The 23,542-nt window shown below is 35.2% G+C and overlaps 1 pseudogene; it reads left to right on the top strand.

Moving 5' to 3' along the window:
- Positions 1-22,947, top strand: part of Hdac1-ps7 (Histone deacetylase 1, pseudogene 7) — a 39,786-nt pseudogene extending 16,839 nt beyond the window's left edge.
- The last annotated feature ends 595 nt before the right edge of the window (positions 22,948-23,542 follow it).

Here is a 23,542-nt window from a genome sequence, read left to right as displayed (position 1 = left end):
TTCGCACCTCCCACTACTACTACTTATTTCGGTTCATTTTCTCGGCCTCTTTTCTCTTCCTGTACATGAGCCTACCTCCTTCCTGTTTTTCTCATGCTCCTTTCTCCTACCCAGAGCCCTCCCTCCCTCTGCCTCCCATGATTATTTTCTTCCCCCTTCTAAGCGAGTTTGAAGCCACCATACTTTAGCCTTCCTTCTTGTTAGTCTTAAAATGGTTGTTGAGTTGTATCGTGAGTATTCTGAGCTTTGGGGCTAATATCCACTCATCAGTGAGTATGGACCAATTAGCTCATTATTCTACTTGTCTCTTTGAAAATATTAGTTGTTGGAAATAATCTGGATTAAATGAAAAATTACAGTTTTTGTTGCTTTAGTAGATATTAAATTTCTTATGAACAAATGGTCTTATTTTTTGTTTTACTTATTAAAATAATGTTTATTTGTTTAAATAAAATATCTGATGAAATTTAATGCTCTGAGGAAAATATGATAAATCAGAAACAAAACGTTTTCATGTTAACCAACACTTGGTAAAATAATTTTTGAGTCTTCATAGTTTTGTAATAATGAAGAAGACACACTAAATTCTTTTATTTAAATTCTTATAAAATTATATAAGTTATGAATAAATATTTATTTTGATAATTTTCTGCTATTTTCAGTTTTACTGAGTTGTAAATTTATATGAAAATATACATGTACTTATCATCATTATGATTACCAGTAGATTATTTTTAAAATCACAAAGTTGTATTGTTTAAAATAAACATAATATTTTATGTTGGTAGACATATGGATTATTTAAGGAGAATAGGAAAGCACTTGTGCTTATGTAAAATTTTCCTTCTTTTTCCCTAGGTAAAATGTTTAGGGACAGAAGAAAATACATTTTCCTAGGCACATGATGCTTATAAGTTCATGGTTTTGTGTATTCAGAATTTTTTCTAAATGACATGAGCTTGTTCAAAACATCACCCAGAAACCCTTTTGCTCTCACAAGAGAGTTCTTAATGAGCAATCACATCTGTGCCTTTTCACTATATTTTTGCATTGCTAGCAACAACTTAAACCACATTATTAAATTATGAAAAAATATATAAATCTCAGTGGACTTGTTTAGTGTTTCAGGAGCCAGAAGTAGTGATATCTATGCCTCTGGGGTTTAAGCTTGAATTACTTAAATTTTTTGTGTAATGATGTTTTTAAATATTTAATAGTATAATATTTTGAGCACCTTTCATATATAAATGACATTAAAAATTAACCTTCAGAACTATTAAAGGTTACCTGTGCAAATTTGATTTGAAGTCTACTCGAGGTCTCTGAAGAATCAGTTATGCTAGGAGATGCAGTTTTCTGAGAAACCAATAAATCATAATTCAAGTATTTAATAAAATATATATTAAAGAGTAAAAAGCTACAATCATTTTACAAAGCTGTACACTGCTTAAATATTGAAGAAAATTACTTATTGTTATATTGTACATGCTATTTACAGCATCATATATAAAAATGAATAGTCAATGCCCATATATACTTTTACTCTAACATACAATAAAATATCTATTATATGTATCCTCACTTTTCATAGTTTTTCTTTTATTTTCTTTTGTATTACTACATACTTCATAGTCATTCACTAGGAATTTCTGCTATTTTTCATCTTTGAGGTAGAATTCAAAACAAACTTAATTCATATTGAATGTTTGATAGTAAATATTATTGAAATAATGCAAACATGGACTCCATATAGCATCAAGAAAAGGTCCCTTAAAAATCTTTACTGATTTAATATGCATATCCATACTTATCAAGCATATGTCAGATCTGTAATGAGATCTCTACTGAACACATTAACTCTTATTAATAAAAACATAATTATGCTGAGTAGAAGAAGCACTTAATATAACATTAACTATTTCAAAATTTCCTTTTGGTGACTTGCTGAAGTTTTGTCCAATTTTAAATGAAAATCAAATCCAAGGATTAATGACAATTGATCTCATGGAAGAGACCACACAACTTCTAAAGATCTGAAATTTTTTCAGTAAAATTTTAATAAAAACAATTAGGTCTCCTCAGTATCACTTGATGTTCAATAGAGCTGATTTAATTTGATAACACCAAGTCTGTCTTAAACGAAACATTTAAGATGATTTATCCAACTTCAACAGCTTAATGTTTAATAGAAAATCATAGTCTATTGTATGGTGATATCAATCATTTCCAAAGAAGAGAAAAGGGTCATTGGACTGTGGGGTTCTGTGATTTGGACATTTGTCTTTGTGAGTGCATGGTGTTTTAAAATAGAGATTGTATGATGTCTTTGATGTGTTCTTGGATTCAGTTTACAAGAATTTTATTGAGTATTTTTGCATAATGCCTGACAGACACCCCATCTTTGACGCATTCTCTGCAAAGTATTTACACTTACCAAAAGGTGGCTGGCATTGCTGACTCTTCATTTCCTTCCTTGTGAAATACTCCTTTTAAATTACGCACTCTGCTTATGTATTCATTAGTTAAAACAGCACGAAGTTTTATTATGTCTAGACACATATTACAGATTTTCATTGAGATGAATTATGCAGCATCATGTCTCTCTTTTTACAGAATTGCAAATCTTAATACACATCATATAATTGAGGTTAGGACTACTCAATACATCCCCCCTTTAAAATGAAACAGATATCAGGGATCTGAAACAGTAAAAAAAAATGAGAATAACTCTCAAAGGTGAAAACAAAAGCAAAATGAAAACAAGAAACAAACAACCTGTACACTTCACTCCCAAATGTAGCCGAGAAATGTATAATAAATTTGGCTAAAGCCTAAGGTTGTAAGAAGTTGGATCTCTGGTGACTTCCAGAACTGTGAGGAACAGAAAAACATTGAGTCCTCACACACTATACAAAGCTAAATAGAAAACTGGGATAAAAGTATCCCCAGAAATATCATTGGGGGTGAAGTCCCAGTAACACAAAACAGAGCTGGTAGATTGCTAGAATAGGATTTAACTTTTTCAGGAGAGGAGAAAGAATGTTGAGTGTGGGGTTAAGTCCTGAATTGAGTATGGAGGGGTTTATCTTGGGAGGAATGGAATTTTAGAAATAATCCATAGTATGATTGGAGAAATGCTGTCTGTTTTTAGATACTTTTCTAGGGAAAAATAAAGATAAGCATTAAGTGTATTGGAGAAGTTAGAAGAAAATGCCCCAAGGTGTAACAATGGCACTAGTAAGAGGAGGGTAGAAGAATCCTCAAATGCTTTTGTGTGACAAAAGTACTCAAAACACATGGAGATCAGGAGTATCTCTTTGATGAAGAAAGAACAGGGTTAGAGGGGGATGCACAGGATGTTAAAGCCACAGCAACTGAAAATACAGCTCTCATGAGAGCAAATGCTGTAGACCTCACCTTCAATGTATGCTAGGAAAAAAAATGATATGATTTGTTCAAGTACTGTGAGAATTGCAAAATAAAAATTTCTCTGTGAGCTACCTGACTAGTGAGCTCCGAGAGATTTCTATTTCTCAGGTGACATGTTTCCTCAGTCTCATACCTACTTTCCTGCAGACTTCTATGGTTTCCTAGATTGTTTTGTCTAACCTTTTCCAAAAGCAAATCAGTATTAAACCGGCTGCAGTTTTTGTTCAGCATCTTGGCCTCTGGCCAAGATGTACTGCCTGCCAGACTCTCTGGAAGATGTCTTCTCTCCCTGGGGATTTAGGCCACCTTGGTTTCTTTAATGACTTTACATGTGCCAGACACCTTCTCAAGGTATTGAAGCCTGGCTCTTTACATTAATTAATTTCCCATTTCTGATCTCATTTCTGTAGTTACCAGCAAGCTGGGAGCAGGTGTTTCTTCCCATTGTTCTGCAAGCTGCTTTGTGTGGGGGCTATGAACAATCTATCATGCAAAGAGAAAGACCCAAGCTACTTTTTCATATGCTTCAGCAATCTCACATCTAGCAGTGTGCTGTCTATTTTTTCCGTAGCGTACTTGAATCTTCCATTTTATCCGGTAATAATTTTTATTAAAATGATTTATGCGCCTCCTCCTGGGATCAAACTAGAAATAATCATTGAGTGACTTTTCTGCCATTGACTCCAAGTATCCTCCTGCTCGGCTAATCTCCTGCAGGCATATTAATTATAGTCTATTTCATATGATTGCTACTGGCTGTTTTATCATCTCTTATCTCCCTCAATACTTAGAACCTTAGGAAGGAGTTGAGAGGAGGAAAAACCATGACCAGAATATATCGTAGAAAAAGGTATTTCCAATAAAGTTCATAAATAAAACAATTTTAAAGCTCCAGCCAAACATATCAGCTACCTTGGAAAATTCTTGGTGAAAACCACAGAAGTATTTGATTTTTTTTTTGTTTGTTATTTTAACATAAATATTTCTATGTAGAATCAATTCTTTTTTTCTATTTTGCTTTAAAATTGTAAATTTAGGTGGCAGCCTGGTGTTTTATTAACTCTTTCAGTTCACCAGGATTCAATTAAAAGTTAGTATTTATATATGTGAGAGTTAAGAAGTTTGAAATAGTGTAGGTATCTGGTGGTTCTTTGATATTAATGACATCCACACCCCTGGTGTGTAGTTAGCACTGTAATTAAGTCATTCTTATTAGTACTAAACAGTATCCTGGAGATATAAAAGTAATGTCCTCTAATGATGCCTAGTTGGTGACCAGAGAGCAGTGAAGACCTCATAAAAATTACATCATTATATTGATCCTTCTTTTGCCAACTTCTCTTCTGACTGGTTATTATAAAACTGCACTTACTACTAAACGTTTGAGTGTATAAATACAAACAGGTTTTTTCAACTCTGTGCCTCTGCCATTGACTGGTAGATTAAGTTTTCCTGGATTAATTTCTTTGACTTAAAAGATACCCAATTGCAATGTTTTTCTGGGAAAATTTCTCTGGCTTAAAAGATACCAAATTACATAAGAACATAACAGCACAAGCAAGCTACCTGTGCATGTCAGTATTTGATTATTTTCTTTCAACTCAATAAAGGTAATGTTAATGATATAACCTCATGAGTCAACATGGCTTCTGAAGCTTATTCTTTAATTTCTAATTCGTTTTTGTTTTATTAAATTGGTTTAACACTGAAGGTGATTCATCAGGGAAAGCATCAATACATTAGTGTAGGATTTACATGACACAGAGAGCACTGTCCAAGCTACAAGTGCCCATCAAGTAATTTCAATTAATATAATGGGCCTTTTGCTGCATTTGGAATCTCTGAGTATGATGAAAAGGAGAAGTTTTGTAGTCACGGCATATTGATCTTATCTCCGTGTACAATGAATACTACTAATAAATCAACAAAATGTTTATTTTACCTAAATTATTAGATTAAATTATCAAGTTAATTACTGAGTAATAGTACTATTCATATAATAATTCTATTTGTAGACAAACATTCATGGCAGTAGATGGAAATTGTCTTTTTTTAAGTTCATTTTATATCCCACTCACTGCTACCCTCTCTTTCACCTCCTCCTAGGTTCCTTCCCTTTTCCTCTTCCAATTCTCCTCAGAAAGGTTAGGGTTCTTCTGGGTATCCCTCCACCCTGGCTCTTCAAATCTCTGCAAGTCTAGGCACTTCCTGTCCCACTGAGACCAGACAAGTCAGGCCAACTAGAAGAGCATATACCATTACAGGCAACAGCTTTTGGGATAGCCCTGTTCAAATTGTTTGGGACCCACATGAAGGTCAAGGTGCACATCTGCTACATATGTGCTGGGAGGTCTAGGTCTGGCCTTTGTATGATTTTGGTTGAGTTACTCCGAGTACTTTATAAACAAGTTAATACAATTGTAATAAAATTTTTTAAAGGATTTATTTATTTTATGTGTATGAGAGTTTGAATTATGCTTGGTGCCTGTGGTGACCAGATGGTGACTCATCTCTTTGACTTGGTATTAGGAATCATTTCTATGTTTGGATACATCTGATTTTATAGCTATAATTTTGTGGGCCCCCTAGCCTTCAATACGTTTGAATAATGAAAGCATTAGAAGGGCTTCAATTTCTGTAATTGTATTATTATTTGTTTAATTATCTTTAAACATAACTATCCCTTTTCATTTTCTACAATGAAGAGATGAGTTGAGAGCCACACACAAGCTTTACAAATGATTTACAAAGATTTGGCTTGAGCCAAGTCCAGAGAGTGTCTAACTATCTCTAAGCCTAGACCTTGAGGCTTCTGCCTCTGTACAATGTAATTTTCTGAAAAGCTGGACTTTGGAGGCTTCAGCTCCCAGCTGAATGTTTCAGACCTATTGCTGAATAAGTCTCTAACTCTATCTGAACTCTGGCTCGTGGGTTAAACTCATCTGTCTCCTTTCCAAGATGACTGGATTCTCTCAGCTTCTGACTGGACTGCTCTGCTTGGAAGGACTGCCTGTGACCTCTACAAACTGAACTGTTCTGTACTCAACTGCTCTACCCAAAAACTGAGGCGAGCACAACTTCATTCAACTGAACTTCTCTGAAATAAACTGAACTAAATCCCCTCTCAATGTGTCACTCTCTTTAAGTAGTCTTACTTCCTGTCTGTTCTGGTGAGAGTTGGGAATGTCCTATATTTGACGAATGTTGTCAAATGTTTTATCAACTAGATGTCTTTTTATTAAAGGTATGTACTGTCTGTCTTTATTCCAGCCAGATGGATTAAAAGAATGTACTAAAAGTGTGTCTATATTCCAGCCAGAGGGATTAACGGTGTATTTTCAAACCAGACTATATCTTTGGATGTGATCCCTTACCAGAGCAGCCAAGCTGATAGATTAAACATCTTCTATAATAATCTATCTATCATGGATCATATTAGCTACATAATGAGATTTTTATTGAATTATTAAATGAAAATAATATTTAAAAGCCTTCCTTTCTCTCTTTCTGAGGCTTATGGCCGTAAATCAATGATTACTCTTAATATCATCTCAATGATGTCACAGTATTTTATATGTGCTTATGGCATTTGTCACTAATATACAATTTTCAAACTTTTGTGTTTAGGGCATATTTGTTTCTAAGTCTTATTATTTAATACATTCCATTCTCAGTTTTCCACACTATTCTTGAAAACATTTATGATATGTACAATTTAAATTTATTATGTCTCATTTTCTCTAGATTTTTCCTTTTCCTTATTTTATTAGAAGTATATTGCTTACATTATTTCAAATGAGGGCTTTCACTTTGAACAAAGCTGGTATGACCATTCAAATATATGCATGATATTGCTTGTAGATGTGTTTAACTTGTTCCAGGATAAGTACACATAATGCAGCTGGCTTATATACTTATGTAAATAATGGGATGCATTTTTTCTGGAGTCCATACCATAGAATTTTAAGATGCAAATTCAGATCAATAAAATTGATCTTATTTTCTTAAATGTTGCATTTTCACTTTTACTCATAGTTACTTTCTCTGCTCTCCTATCTACGTGAAAATCTGCAGCATTTTCACTTACAGTTTTCACAGATATTACCTTCTTGAACATCCTTAGGGTTGACAATTTCATACACATTCAATACCTTCACATTTCCATGTTATGGAAATAAATCACAGTGTGCATTTTAATTCAAATATAAATACAAATAATTATTATTAACATGCAAAATTGAGGTCCAATTGCATAAATTATTCTTTTATCCATTTAGTTCTTAACACTCATATCAGAAGGCCAATACTGATACTACCAGAGATTGGAGTAATAGAATATAATCACTTCTAACACAGATTTAGCTTATCGAGGAAGTCAGAAAACATAAAAAGAGCATTAAAATGCCTATGAAAAGTTATAACAAAAATTAATATGTTTTGAATAATAAATGTCAATCCATGTACTCTTTAAAACGAGATAAAAACCATTGGCAGTACTTTTATGACAAATTGTTTATAAAGGGAAAATAAGAAAGTTTTATTATGAAAGAAGTCAAATGAATAAAATTCTTATGGGTTGCCTTCTATAGTAATCCTACAACTTCAGTAATCACTAGCATGTCAACGGAAGTATTATCTATGTCTTACCTATCATTGATACTGTATCTTTCTACATGTTGAATTTTAAACCTATTTATGTAACTTTAAATTTTTACTTCATAACATTTTTGTGTCTAATGATGTACCTCTGGCAAACATTTAAAAATATTTAATATAATAAAATACAAGATTATAGTTAATATTTTCACATTATTTATAAACTTTTATTTTAATTGTGTCCATACATATGAATACAAATTCATAGTGGTTATACATAGTATAATTGGAAATGTACACACATACACTTAGTGTTTATAAATTTCTTCTTTATCTTCCTTGAAATTGGTTTAGGCAGCAAATACATTGTTCAATAAAAATTGGGAATCTGGTATCTAAATATTTTTGCAAATTCTCTTAGAGCCACTTTAATTCACAAGTAAAATTCCTTCAGAGGGTAAATGCTTTGGGTTGTCGTTGTTTTTGTGATATCAGCAGTTATGGAAAATAATAATTACAGACCCTTTTCATGATTGATTTATTACAATGGATTTAATAAATCTTAAAGAGGGGATTCATTCATATATCATTCATAATCATAATATTTTGAAAAGATTATTGTCAACACTTAAATTAATAGTATATATTAGCTTAGCTCTGACAGAATTATTATTAATTTTGGATTACAATTTATACCATTTATATTCTATTTCAATAGCTGCTCCAAAACTGTCTTATGTGGAGGCTTATTATAAAATATGGTTGATATAGAATACTCAAAGGAGGTAATGTTTTATACCCCATCAATAGTCATTTTTCATTTCTTCAAATTGGTATGCTATTAAAATATATATTAAATATTTGTCACTAACATATAAGGAAAACAAATTCTAATACGTCTGGATTCTTTACAAATCATAAATCTAAAAGTGAATTTATACTATGAAAGCTGTCATGTCTTGTAAAAACTTTTTTGAAATAAGCTGCACAAAAATCTAAGTTTTATGAAGATCATTCTAATTGGACTTTCTTTCTTCTAAATAGTCATTTCATTAACATTTGAACTAGCACTAGTTCTATATTTTTGAGGTGCTAAACAAAAGTGTAAAATAAAAATGTAGTACATATGATGATACAAGTTTTAATCCAATATATGATAAAGTAATAGGCATGCTTCTTCTAATATATAGACAGAGATCACAGGAGTGCACAGATGTATAACTGATCATACAGCAATGTCTGAAAATGGATAAGAAATGGGAATAAACTAACCTCTAACTAACCAAGATCTGGGAACATCAAGGAGTTACAAGATGGAGTAATATGAAGAAACTATATTGTATAAAATTAGCAAAACTTAAATAAAAAAATAAAAAGATGTCCCAACACTTTGTTAGAATACCTAACTGTTTTGGTGTATTTTACTTGTTTTGGATTTACATATTTAGATATAACTGAACCAATTAAGATCTTATTCTCTTCAAACAAAGGTCAATGAGTACAAATCATATGGCCCTAAATAGATTCCTCAATGTCACTGAGTCCAATAAAGAAATTTATCATGGGACTAAAAGCAGAAAGAGAATGAAAGAGCTGGGCTGAAAAATGTTCAGATTCCCAAGGATTATATTCAATAATACATAATTTGTGGATGATCAAATTCAACAGAATCTTAATATCATCATGTTAAGATTACCTTGGAACATAATCATCACTCCAGCCCCAAAATCAGGTAGACTAACTTCATATTTTTACCTCAAAAACTCTCCTCTAAATCCAATCCCTCAGCCTCATTGCCAGATTTGTAATAGACTGCCTGCTACAACCTTTCTCCTGTCTCTTAATTCATGTCCCTGAATCATACATATTTTCTCCTCCCACCATGCTTCTATGGACTCATGCCTTTATCTTAGGACCAAACTCCATCAGGCTCACCCAGAAAACCCACTGGCTAAGCTTGCAAGAGAAGCAAATAGGTCAGCCAGGTAGGTAATCAAGCTTCAGACCGTCACTCTCCCCAGTCTCCTCCATTCCAATTTGCTATTCTCATTGCCAGCTCTGTAGCCAAGTGCCTTCTGTGGGCTGTCCTCACTCTTCCCCTATTTCCACAGGTCTACCCAGATCCTGAAGTAATCCCTTTGTGAGCTCCCTGAGCTTATGCCCTCTGAACTCACTAAACCTAGGCCAATCTTGCCATCCCAAAGTGTCAGTTCCCAACACCTATAAGTACATCATACTTAGGCATACAGCAACTACACTCCCCAAAGGACTCCATGGGACAACAGATACAAAGTTAAAACAAACAAACAAACCCAAAGCCAAAACAAAATAGAAACCAACAAAGCAACTTACAAAGACATGAGCAGATACCCTAAATCCACATGCCTAAACAAGAGAAAAGTAAAAATGAAAACAACAAATAAATAAACAAAAACAGGATAATATATATCCACTAGAGCCCAGCAACAATTACAGTAGGCCCTGAAAAATGTGGCACAGCTGAAGTATAAGACAAGGACATTACAACGGCCTTTATGAAAATAATAGAGATTTTAAAAGAGGAAATCAATAAATCCTTTTTTAAAAAAAATCAATGAAAAGAAACAATGTAAGAAAAAATTGTTCAAGACCTGAAAATGAAAATAGAATCAATAAAGAAAATCCAAACTGAAGGAAATCTGAAAAAAAAAATTAAAAACTTGTCTTAAGGTTTTCATTGCAGTAAATTGCTACCATGACCAAAGCAACTCTTACAAAGAACAATATTTAATTGGGCCTAGCATCCAGGTTCAGAGGTTCAGTCCATTATAATCATAGCAGGAAGGTTGGCAGTGTCCAGTCAGACAGACATGGCATGAAGGAGCTGTGAGTTCTATAACTTGTTCCAAAGGCAAACAGAAGACTGGCTTCTAGATAGCTAGGACAAGGGACTTAAAGCCCATACTCACAGTGACATACTTCCTCCAAAAGGCCCGCACCTCCTAATAGTATCATTCCCTAGGCCAAACATACTCAAACTACCACAAAATTCAGAGAACCCTCAAAGGCAAGTATCACAAACAGAATACAAGGGATTGTAGACACATCCTCAGGCAATGAAGAAATGATAGAAAATATAGATATCGGTAAAAGAAAATGTTAATATTCCCTTACAATGGGGGTTGAGCCTTGGCAGGACCAAGGGCTTCTCCTCCCATTGGTGCCCAACAAGGCATCCTCCATATGCAGATGGAGCCATGAGTCTGCCCATGTGCACTTTGGATGGTAGTTTAGTCCCTGGGAGATCTGGTTGTTGGTATTGTTGTTCTTAAGGGGTTGATAACCCCTTCAGCTCCTTCAATCCATTCTCTAACTCTTCCAATGGGGATCCCATTCTCAGTCCAATGCTTGGCTGTGAGTATCTATATCTGTATGTATCATACTTTGGCAGAGCCTCTCAGGAGACAGCTATGTCAGGCTCCTGTGAGCATGCACTTCTTGGGATCAGCAATATTGTCTGGGGTTGGCATGTATATGGGCTGGGTTTGTAGGTTGGAAAGTTTCTGGATGGCCTTCCTTCAGTCTCTGCTCCAAACTTTGTTTCCATATTTCCTCCTATGAACAATTTTGTTCCCGCTTCTAAGAAGAAATAAGCATCCACACTTTGGTTGTCATTATTGAGCTTCATGTGGTCTGTGGATTTCCAGAAATTAGAAACAGATTAAATGTTTATCTACAAAATGAAGAAAGAAAATGTGGCAAATTTACATAATCAGGCATGACTTGGTTGTTAAAAATATGAATCATGAAATTCACAAATAAACTTAGGAAACAAACAAACCAAAAAAAAATTCTGAATGATGTAGCCTAGATCCCGAAAGATAAGCATGGTATGTATTCACTTATGTGGGATATTATCTGTTAAATCAACTACAAGCAAACTTAAACATAGAAACTCAGAGGACCAAAGGAGAGGAGAGGAGACTCAAAGATCTCAAAGAGTGACCTGTAGAAGAACAGGAGGATAAGATTGCCATGGGAGGCAGACAGGGCCAGTGGAGGAAACATGGAGGCAACAGATGAGCTTAAAGCTCAACTGAGGACACTGAGGACTAGTATGGAACCTAATACAGTAGAATCTTCCTATAATATATACTTATAAAGACTATTTTATTTAAACATTCAAAATAGGGAATATAAAGGCTACACAGGTCATCTCTTGTTACTAAACAAATATTTTTATACTGAAAATGGATTACTTTAATTGAGTTATGACCTAAAGGTCCCCATTGTATAGTATATAATTTATTCTATTGAAAAGGTTACAAATTCCTCTCCACATATTGACAGCAAACAAAGTTCTATTGTTGAAAACAACATGTATACACAGCTCATTGATCATGGAGAAGTTAAGCTAGTGCCTACACACAGACTACACACAGTATGGGTCAGTAATGTTGTAAGGAAGGTATTATGCATGCTACCGGATAATAAATGTAAAAAACACAGCCCCAAATCTTTTGACCTACAGTCCTATTTTTCCTAAAAGACACACTAACAATACACAAAACTTATGGAATTAAGCACCCAAGATTTGGGCAAAACAACTCCAGGAGATGGAGCCCAAATCTGATGTTAATAGTTTAAGACCTATCTCAAGACTAAATAACCTAATAACCCAAGAGAAAACCAAATTCTATTGTTATAATTAAGAGTATATAGCCAGAAAATGAGTCCTTATCACACTCTGACTTACTAATAGATTATTACCTTGCTCAGGCATCATCAGAGAAGCTTGCTTCTTAAAAAATAAAGTGACAGAGACTCACATCTCACATTTATAAACAATGATAGATTTGGAATATTCATTCATAATTAAGATATATCTATAAAATTCTGACACTTAAAAATAAGATAAGAGATTAGTACAGAGAAAAAGAGAGAGAGAATATTAAGGGAGCCAAATAAACAAACTTTCTATCTACAACAGAATCAGCATGTATTTGAACTCAGAAATTCCAAGAGAGCATATGTGGTTTATACCACAGAGGGTTCTAGATTTGAAAGAATAGTAGAAACACATTTCTTCTTCTAAGCCAGAGACAATCCCCAATTGATATTCACTTGCAAATTAAAATTTAGTTTTCCTCAAGGATGTCTCATAAGAGAAAAAAGCCCCTCTGGAGGATAGGCTGTATCACCTGAAGTAGATAGCCTTTCCAAAATGAACTCAAAAATTCATTATAATCTTTGGGAGATTTCTGTCTCATAATGTCATAAGGATTTTTTTAAAGAAAGAAATAGTCATTTTAAATTTGAATTAATTATATTTAATTTCATAGGTAGAATGAATATATATATATATATATATATATATATATATATATATTACTTGGTGCATGCTTTTACTTTGGTGTTTTTAATGTTTTCTTGAATGTGCAGACCAGTATGTCTCTGTATAATGGTCTATTTCTTTTGTATTTTCTAGAGTCTCTCTCTTTTTTCCTGGTTTCTTTAATGTTATTCTGATGAGGTTTTGTTTGCTGTTCATGTTATTGTATTTCACTTTATTTTTAATATATTATGAATTATGAACTTGTTTTCTTCCTCTCTTTCTTCTTTCCTTCCTTCCTTTCTTCCTTCCTTTCTTTTCTTTTTCCTTTCTTTTAATGAGAAAGAGAAAGGAATGAGTCTGTATGGGAGGGTAAGTATTAGTAAACTCAGCTACTTGAGGTCACAGTCTACCATGTCCAGACAGATCCTCTAATTTCCTACTAAAATGGAGTAATCCCCTTTCCAACAGGGCCTCCCCTTTTATGAATTTGTCTGGGGAAGGTCATTTAGTCTTTGGCAAAACTACAAGTGCTGCCTCCTCTTGCTGATAAGGACCTGCCAATCAAGAATCTGGAATTCCTAGAATGCTTCTTCACACAGATGAAGGATTCACAGTACATTAAGCTTCCGCCAATAATTTTATATTTATCCTAAAGACTCGTTCCTACTCTTTAGAGTTGATATATCAACCATGGTCAACCTGCATAAACTGCACTAACTGTTTCACTGAAGATCACCCAAGAGAGCTTTTTCATTGACTATCATCTAAAAGAACTACAAATCTAAAATCCTATGAGAAGGCCTTCCTTGGAGAACCCTAACTCCAGCACTGGCCCCAAAAATGCATGTATACAATAGGTAGGAGGGGAGAAATTTAAAGGGGTTGGAGGGAGGATAAACTGTAATCAAAATATATTTTCTGAAAACAAATTATATTTGTAACCAAGAAAAATGCTTCCTTTAGTTTGGGATCTAGGGGTTTCTTTTAACTTTTAAGCCTCAGCTTTGGTGTTGTTGGCAACTCAAATTTTACTTCTTTATTTTCTCTCAAAAACAGATGATCAAGATAATTCAGATGATTCAAGATAATTATATACATGGCAGTCTATTTGTTTCTGTGTTAAATAAACAAAAATTGTGAGGTTCTCCACATTTCAAATTTTTTTAAACTATTTTTTCTATTTTAAGATTTAGTTTCCCTCCAAAAACCTACTATACACCCTTTCTTTCTCTACTCAAACTTATTGCCTGTAGAGCTATGCCACTCTAGCATAACTATAACTCCTTTCTTCCATGCCTAACAGTCATTTCGTATTGTTTAAATATGCCTGACAGCTATTTAATATTGTTAACATAAAATTTTTGCCTAATGATACAGAAAATAGCTTGACTCAGAACAATGTCATGCTGACCATATACCCTGTTATTTTCTGGATATTCTGAGGTTGGTTAATATAAGAAATTTCACAACCATAAGCTTGACTTAGGACCAATCAGAATAAAGGTCATTTGGAACACTTTTTTAAATTGGATATTTTTATTTAAATTTTAAATGATATTCTTTTTCCCAATTTTCTGTCCATAAGCCCCCTATCCCATTATCCTAACCTTCTTCTATAAGTGTTATCCCCCTCCCCAACCACCTCCTCTTCCTGCCTCCCCACCCTGATATTCCCTTACACTGCAGGGTCCAGCCTTGGCAGGACCAAAGGCTTCTCCTCCCATTGGTGCCCAACAAGGCTATCTTCTGCTACGTTTACAGCTGGAGCCATAAGTCTGTCCATGTGTACTCAGTGGGTAGTACTTTAGTCCCTGGGAGCTCTGGATGGTTGGTATTGTTGTTCTTATGGGGTTGCTAGCTACTTTAGCTCCTTGAATCCTTTCTCTAATTCCACCAATGAGGATCTCAGTCTCAGGTCAATGTTTTGCTGCTAGGATTCACCTTTGCATTTGTCATTCTCTGGATGAGTCTGTCAGGAGGCAGCTATATTAGGTTCCTATCAGCATGCACTTTTTGTCTTCATCACTATTGTCTAGTTTTGGTGGCTGTATACACACACACACACACAAACACACACACACACACACACACACACACACACACACACACACACACAGGCTGGATCCTCACATGAGGTAGGCTCTGAATGGCCTTTCCTTCGGGTTCTGATATAAACTTAGTCTCCATATCTTCTCCTTTTAAGAAAGACTGAAGTTTCTGCATTTTGGTCATCCTTCTTCATGAGCTTCATGTGGTCGTGGATTATATCTTGGTTAATTCAAGCTTTGGGGCTAATATCTACTTATCAGTGATTGCATACCAAGCATGTGTTTTTTGTGATTGGGTTACTTCACTCAAAATGATATTTTCTAGTTCCATACATTTGCCTATGAATTTAATGAAGTCAATGTTTTGGTTAGCTGAGTAGTACTCCATTGTGTAGATGTACTGCGTTTTCTGTATCCATTCCTCTGTTGAAGGGCACCTCGTTTATTTCCAGCTTCTGGCTATTGTAGATAAGGCTGCGATGAACACAGTGGAGCAAGAAGTGTCTTTGTTGTATGTTGGGGCATCTTTTGGGTATATTCCCAGGAGAGGTATAGCTGGGTCCTCAATATTCTAAGGAACTTCCAGAATGATTTCCAGAGTGATGTACCAGTTTGCAATCCCACCAGCAGGAGGAGTGTTCCTCTTTCTCCACATCCTAGCCAGCATCTGTTGTCTCCTGAGTTTTTGATCGTAGCCATTGTGACAGGTTTGAGTTGGAATCTCAGGGTTGTTTTGATTTGTATTTCCCTGATGACTAAGGATATTGAATATTTCTTTAGGTCCTTCTCAGTTATTCTATATTCCTCAGTTGAGAATTCTTTATTTAGCTCTGTATACTATTTTCTTGGGGGTCCAGGATAGTCAAAACTGCCGGCCTCAAGAACTGACACTATTACTGAGATTACAATGTGCTCACAAAATGGAGCCTAATATGACTGCTCTCCGAAAGACCCAACAAGGAGCTGAAAGAGTCAGATGTAGATATTTACACCCAACCAATGTACAGAAGCTGCTGACCCCTCTGGTTGAATTAGGGAAAAATTGGAAGGAGCTGAAAAGTAGGGTAACCCTGTAGGAGGATCATACTTCCACTTTCAAGTGGTGGCTTTGTTTAAACTGAATTTGTTCCAGAGAGTAGAAAGGCTGATTTCTTTTTTTCTCCATCTTTATTAACTTGGGTATTTCTTATTTACATTTCAATTGTTATTCCCTTTCCCAGTTTCCATGCCAACATCCCCCAACCCCTCCTTCTCCCCTTCTATATGGGTGTTCCCCTCCCCTTCCTCCACCCCATTACCACCCTCTCCCTACAATTAGGTTCACTGGGGGGTCCAGCCTTGGCAGGACCAAGGGCTTCCCCTTCCACTGGTGCCCCTACTAGGCTATTCATTGCTACCTATGAATTTGGAGCCCAGGGTCTTTCCATGTATATAGTCTTTGGGTAGTGGCTTAGTCCCAGGAAGTTCTGGTTGATTGGCATTGTTTTTTATGTGGGGTCTCAAGCCCCTTCAGCTCTTTCAGTCCTTTCTCTGATTCCTACAATGGGGGTTCCATTCTCAGTTCAGTGGTTTGCTGCTGGCATTCGCCTATGTATTTGCCGTATTCTGGCTGTGTCTCTCAGGAGAGATCTACATCCGGTTCCTGTCAGCCTGCATTTCTTAGCTTCATTCATCTTATCTAGTTTGGTGGCTGTATATGTATGGGCCACATGTGGGGCAGGTTCTGAATGGCCGTTCCTTCAGTCTCTGTTCTAAACTTTGCCTCCCTATCCCCTCCTATGAGTATTCTTGTTCCCCCCCCCCTTTTTTATTATTAACTTGAGTATTTCTTATATACATTTCGAGTGTTATTCCCTTTCCCGGTTTCCGGGCAAACATCCCCCTCCCCCCTCCCCTTCCTTATGGGTGTTCCCCTCCCAACCCTCCCCCTATTGCCGCCCTCCCCCCATAGACTAGTTCACTGGGGGTTCAGTCTTAGCAGGACCCAGGGCTTCCCCTTCCACTGGTGCTCTTACTAGGATATTCATTGCTACCTATGGGGTCAGAGTCCAGGGTCAGTCCATGTATAAAGAAGGAGTAAAGCATCCTCATTTGGGTCATCCTTTTTGAGTTTCATGTGTACACCATTTTTAATATGGTTATTTCACTCTCTGGAGTCTACTTTCTTGAGTTCTTTGTATATATTGCATATTAGGCCTCCATTAGATATAGGATCTTTCCTTAATTTGTTGGTTGCCATTTGTCCTAAGGTCAGTGTCCTTTGCAGTATATAAGCTTTGCAGTTTTATGAGGTCCCATTTGTTGATTCTTGATCTTAGAGCATAAGCCATTGGTGTTTTGTTCAGGAAATTTTCCCAAGTGCCCATGTTTTCCAGGCTCTTCCCCAACTTTTCTTCTAATACCTTGAATGTATCTGGTTTTCTGTGGAAGTCCTTGATCAGCTTGGATTTGACCTTTGTACAAGGTAATAAGAATGGATCGATTTGCATTCTTCTACATGATGACCTCCAGTTGAATTAGCACCATTTGTTGAAAATGCTGTCTTTTTCTACTGGATGATTTTAGTTCCTTTGAAAAGATCAAGTGACCACAGGTGTGTGTGTTCATTTCTGGGTCTTCAATTCTATTCCATTGATCTACCTGTGTGTCTCTGTAGCAATACTGTTTTTATCACTATTGCTCTATAATACATCTTGAGGTCAGGGATAATGATTCCTCCAGAAGTTCTTTTAGTTTTGAAAATAGTTTTAGCTATCCCGTGGTTTTTGTTATCTAGGCATAATACCTTGAGTCAGGACCAACTATCCTGCCACAGTTGAATATGGACTCATTATGAGCTGCTTTGTTATTGTTGTTGTTGTTGTTGTTGTTGTTGTTGTTGTTTTATATGTGGGCCTGAGAAATGTTTGAGGTTCACCCTTCCCTCCCAAGTCTAGGGTATAAGCACAATCAATAAGTTGAGTTTAAAATAAGACCTGTTCAACTGAGACCAGAGTCTGTTTGGTTTGTGTGATAATTTCTGAATCCCAACATGGCCCAACATTGTATTGAGCCAGTAGTATTTATGTATTTATGAACATATATGCATATTTATATAAAATCCTTTAATTTTTTAAAAATATATGTTATACTAAATGTCTTGAAACTTCAAATATGTAGTATTGACATTTGACTTATTATTTGCTAAATAAGTATTTATTAATGGTGAGTGTGTGGAAACCATGTTAGTTTTTACTAATAACATTAAAGGATTGTTTGATATGTATATATAAACTATATTTAGATTTCTTATATCCACAAATATTGCCTCCAACATAGTATAAAAATCATGGGTCATAGAAATCACATATCTTAGTACACAGAAGACTAGAGGATCATGAAATTCAAGTGATCCCGAAATAGAGAGATCTTGTCAAAAAAAAAAAAAACAAAAAACAGGAAAAATAGGGGTGTGTAGAGATTTTGGATATAAGTATATTTCAGGATAGGAATATAACTTAATATTTGAGTACTGATATAGCATGAAAATAATTCCTTGGTTCTATCTGACTTATCTGTACAATACTATACTAGGAAATTGCATGTATATTTATGGGTGTACATACAAAATTATTTTAGTATTAACTATATCTCCCTAACTAAATTTGCATTCTGATTACACATCTTAAAAAATCAAATAGATGTTGATATTTTAGAAATAGAAGTGTCTGTATACATTTTAAATAATCCTGAACTTCTGTGAAGTTATATTCTCCTTTTGTAATTATAGTTTTGTAAAAAATATATAATATATTTTTGTTATAGCCTTTGCTCTCCTCAGCTCATTCCAGATCATTCTCACCTCTATACTCATCAAAAAGTTGAAAATTAGCCATGAGTGGTTAGCATTCATGGAAGAAAAAAATGAAATAGATTTTGAAGGGACAGAAGGTAAAGAGAATGTAGGATGAGATATGGGAGGGAGAAAGCATAATCAGAATATAATGTACAAATTTCAATAAAGGGTCAACTGAAATGGTATAATAAATAGACAAAAATATCAAAATAAGCAAAAAGAAAACAAAAATCTTGGAATGTTGTTGATATATCCTGCAACACCCTATGGGAGGAAAAAAATATATTTTCATACTCCTTTACAAATAGCTCCTTCTTACCAATGGACTTTCTGCCAACATTCCTTTCCAGGTGTTTGGATTTTATCTGCTCTAAACTTGTGAAGAACTTGTGCATACTGTGTGCATATGCGTTCTGTCTTTGTCTGTTCCTATTTTGTATTAGCCCTGCAATATCTTGAAGATGTTGCTTGCTTGGAGTTATCTGCCACTTCTGTTTCTTTCAATTTTCTGCCTCCTCTTCCATATACAACCTTGAACACTGCAAAGAGTGCTCACAAAAAGATATTCTCATTAAGAGTGAATGCACAGTTCTCTATTTCTTTGTACATAGTCCACTTGAAGGTCTCGGTTAATTCCCAACTACTGTAAAGAGAACCTTCCCTGCTGAGTGTTGAAAAACACTTTTAGGAATCATTTTATTGCTATATTTGTTTAACAGAATAATAGCAATGACTTCTCATAAGTTTTTGGCCACTTCAGAAGTGCCATGTCATGAATGGCCTTTATCTCTTAGAACTATCTGCAGAGTTTATTAAGATTTCTGTGCTGATTTAGACAAGAATCAGTTTATACCTTACTTCAGAAATGCTTAAGGTAAAACCAAGTCAGCCATTCTAGATGAAATAGCACATTGTGAGCTCAATTCTCAAATCAACAGAGCAGTAAATTTAAAGCCACTTTTCAGGGTGATTTTGGCTGATCTGCCTAAAGTCTCTCCCCAGGCTGATCTCTACTACAAATTTATGGCCTTCAGTGCAAATGTTTTCTTTGTTAGAATGTTATATTCTCACAGGAGGACATTAACCCTCCTAAATGCAGTTTGCCACCAGTAGAGGCTTAAAATAGTTCTAAATATGATGTCTATAGCAAAGAGTATATAATTTGTATTTAACTTTTCTGAAGAAATATCAGGACAATCTTGAAGAAATTATATCAAAAGGATATTGATTAAAGTTTTATAAAATTTCTAAACTTTTGGACACTATATCATACATCATGTGACTTTTTCTATAAACATATATCTGTGCACCATGATAACAGTAAAAGCTGTTATACAGTGATAAAATAATATGAGGTAATCAAGAGGTTGCAGTTTGATATGACACAACACTGGGCTGAAATATAAGATATATTTGTAAGCATCATTCTTATTTTCTCAGAGGACAGGATGAGTCATACTCAAGTTTTATGAATACAACATTTGGGCTAAGCCCAGAGCATTTCTATGTAATTATCCCTAGGCCTATGTCCTGAAGTGTCTAGCCTCTATGCAATCTAATATTTCGTAATCCTAGATCTTGAAGGACTCAGCTTCCAACCTCCTTCTGCTAACCTAGGTTTATAATTTTTCAACCTCTGAGACTTAGGTCACCAGATATAAATTTAACTTTCATTCACCAGAAGTAATTGTAATCTTGGACACTTACTGCTGTACAGTCTTACCCCTTCTATCTCTTTGTGAACTCTGGCTGGCTGGTTCAACTCAACTCTTTTGGATCAAACTCCTCCCAAAGCTTTCTGATTCATTCTGTTTCTCACTGAATTGCTCTGCTTGGCACCAGACTAACTCTGTCAACTTGTTTTAATCTTCTGGTTTCTTCTCATTCTCTGGCTTCAACTAACTTTGCTGACATGCACTCAACTGCATTGAAATTAACTCCACTAAATTGAACTGACTCCCAAGTGACTTGACTCCCAAGTTACTCTCTCCCCCTGCACTTCTCTTTAATAGCTTCTCCTGAGAGTTGGCTATATTCTATCTCTCATTTGTTACCTTGACCCTCAATTAGATGCCACTGTTTGGGATTAAAGCTGTTCATTAAAGGCATGTCTGCATTCAAGTCAGATCACATAGACCTGAAAGGTCTGTAGGTGTTTCCCCTTGAGAGAGCAGCCATGTTGCTAGATTCAAATTCCTCTACACAGTTCAACAGGTTCAATGTAGTGTAATTATGTGAAAACTGTTCATCTCCCTGAGGTGAAAAATGGTGTTAAAATGCTCACCTTTGACATTTGGAGAGCCCTTCTGTTTTGGGGGAAATCCATGCATTTCAATAGCTCTTCAATAGTTCTTCAAGTTGAGACCAGGTTTATTATAGAATTACTATATTAACATTTATGTTTTCAGGAATGAAATGTCTGTTTCTTAATTTTTCAAATTTATGAATTTATTATGTAAACAGAAGACTGTTAAAGAAGGATATAGTGAAAACTAGGTTAAAATCACATATGCAGTCTTAGGAATACTTCATAACTTTTCTTCCTATGGTAGCACTTATGGAAAACACAGCATAGTCTTAAAATGCATTTTGAATATGTGAGTATCAATCTCTATTACTCAGTAAAATAGATATATAAACTTTTGAAGGATTAATATGACTTGTTTACTTGTTTCTGACATTTGAGTTTTTGCTTTCAAATTTGAAATTCAGATAAAATATGCTTATTAGAAAATAATTTCAAAAGCAGCTGAAAAGTGGTTGGTATGAGATAAGTGTGGTAAATATTGCATATGATAACTCAGTTATTAGTTTGGTCATTCATTGTTTCAAAGTAATATAAATCTCTGGGTGGGACACCGTGAGGAGCCCCTGGAGCGCTGGCAGATAAACTGACAGGAGGACCAGGAGTACAACAAGATGATGCCGACAGGTCTCTAAGAAGAAAACCTGTTACTACTACAATGCGGATTGTGGAAACTCCTATTATGGACAAGGGTATCCAATGAAACCTCACCAAATCTGCATGATTCACAGTTTGCTGCTCAACTATGGTCTCTTCTGTAAAATGGAAATCTATCATCCTCATAAAGCCAATGTTGAGGAGATGACCAAGTACCACAGCGATGACTACATTAAATCCTTGCATTCTATTCACCCAGATAATATGTCTGAAGACAGCAAGCAGAAACAGAGATTCAACAGTGATGAGGACTGTCCAGTACTTGATGCCTTGTTTGAGTTCTATCAGTTGTCCACAGGTGGTTCTGTCACAAGTGCTATGAAACTTAATAGGCAGCATATGATGTACAATGCTGTGATCTGGGCTATGACCTGTACTATGCGAAGAAGTCTGAAGCATCTGGATTTTGCTATGTCAATGATACGTACCATATTGGCCATTAAAAGTGCCATATATTGAAATTGATATCTACCATGGAGATGGCAAGGAAGAGGCCTTCTGTACTGGGTCATAACTGTGTCCTTCCAAAAATGCGGAGAGTACTTCACAGGTACTGGGGACCTACAGGATATTGGGGCAGTCAAAAACAAGTACTACCCCTTTAACTACCCACTGCGAGATTGATGATGAGTCCTATGAAGCCATCTTCAATCCAGTCATGTTCAAAATAAGGAAGATGTTCCAGCCTAGTGCAGCTTCTATATCCCCCTCAAAAAAAGTTAGGAATAATTTCATTCAGTTTTTCAAAGCATTAAACTTATAGTTGATATTAAGAGAAAAAGAGGTATGCATATATGGTTATCAACATTCATATATTATTATGAGCTACTGGAAATAATGCACAGGTGCTGAAAAAAATTACAGAGAGGGTTCAAGATCTTTCTTTATTCACTATGGCAGAGATTCATGGCAACGTAAGGATAGATGATGGTGGGACTGTTGGTCAAATGGATGTTAAAGCAGCTCCACTCTGCAGAGAGACATGCTTATTTTGCTGCACATTTGATAAGTAGAAATGAGTATCATAGACATAACCTATTAAACTTTCATAAGAAGGTTTGAAAATGAAAAAAAAAAAAGGCAGGTACTACAGGGAGTTCAGGTTGTAAAAGTATGATTGCACACTTCCCATTTTTCATTGTTTTTCTTCTATCTCACAGATTTGGAGCTGATGAAAGAGGCCAATGGAAACATCCCACATAGATTTTCTAGAATAGCTATTAAGGTAGTCAATGGAACAGACACGTGAGCAATGTCAATGAGATATGACAAGAAATGCTTGGGAAATAACTCCAACTATCATGTTCTCCCGCATAATTTAAGACATGTCACATGCAAGGCACACAACTCTCTAGGAT

The sequence above is a fragment of the Rattus norvegicus genome, chromosome 16 (genome assembly GCF_036323735.1).
Source record: "Rattus norvegicus strain BN/NHsdMcwi chromosome 16, GRCr8, whole genome shotgun sequence".
Classification (NCBI taxonomy): Eukaryota; Metazoa; Chordata; class Mammalia; order Rodentia; family Muridae; genus Rattus; species Rattus norvegicus.
Note: the sequence above shows the minus strand (reverse complement) of the source record. Positions and strands in the feature narration are given on the sequence as shown.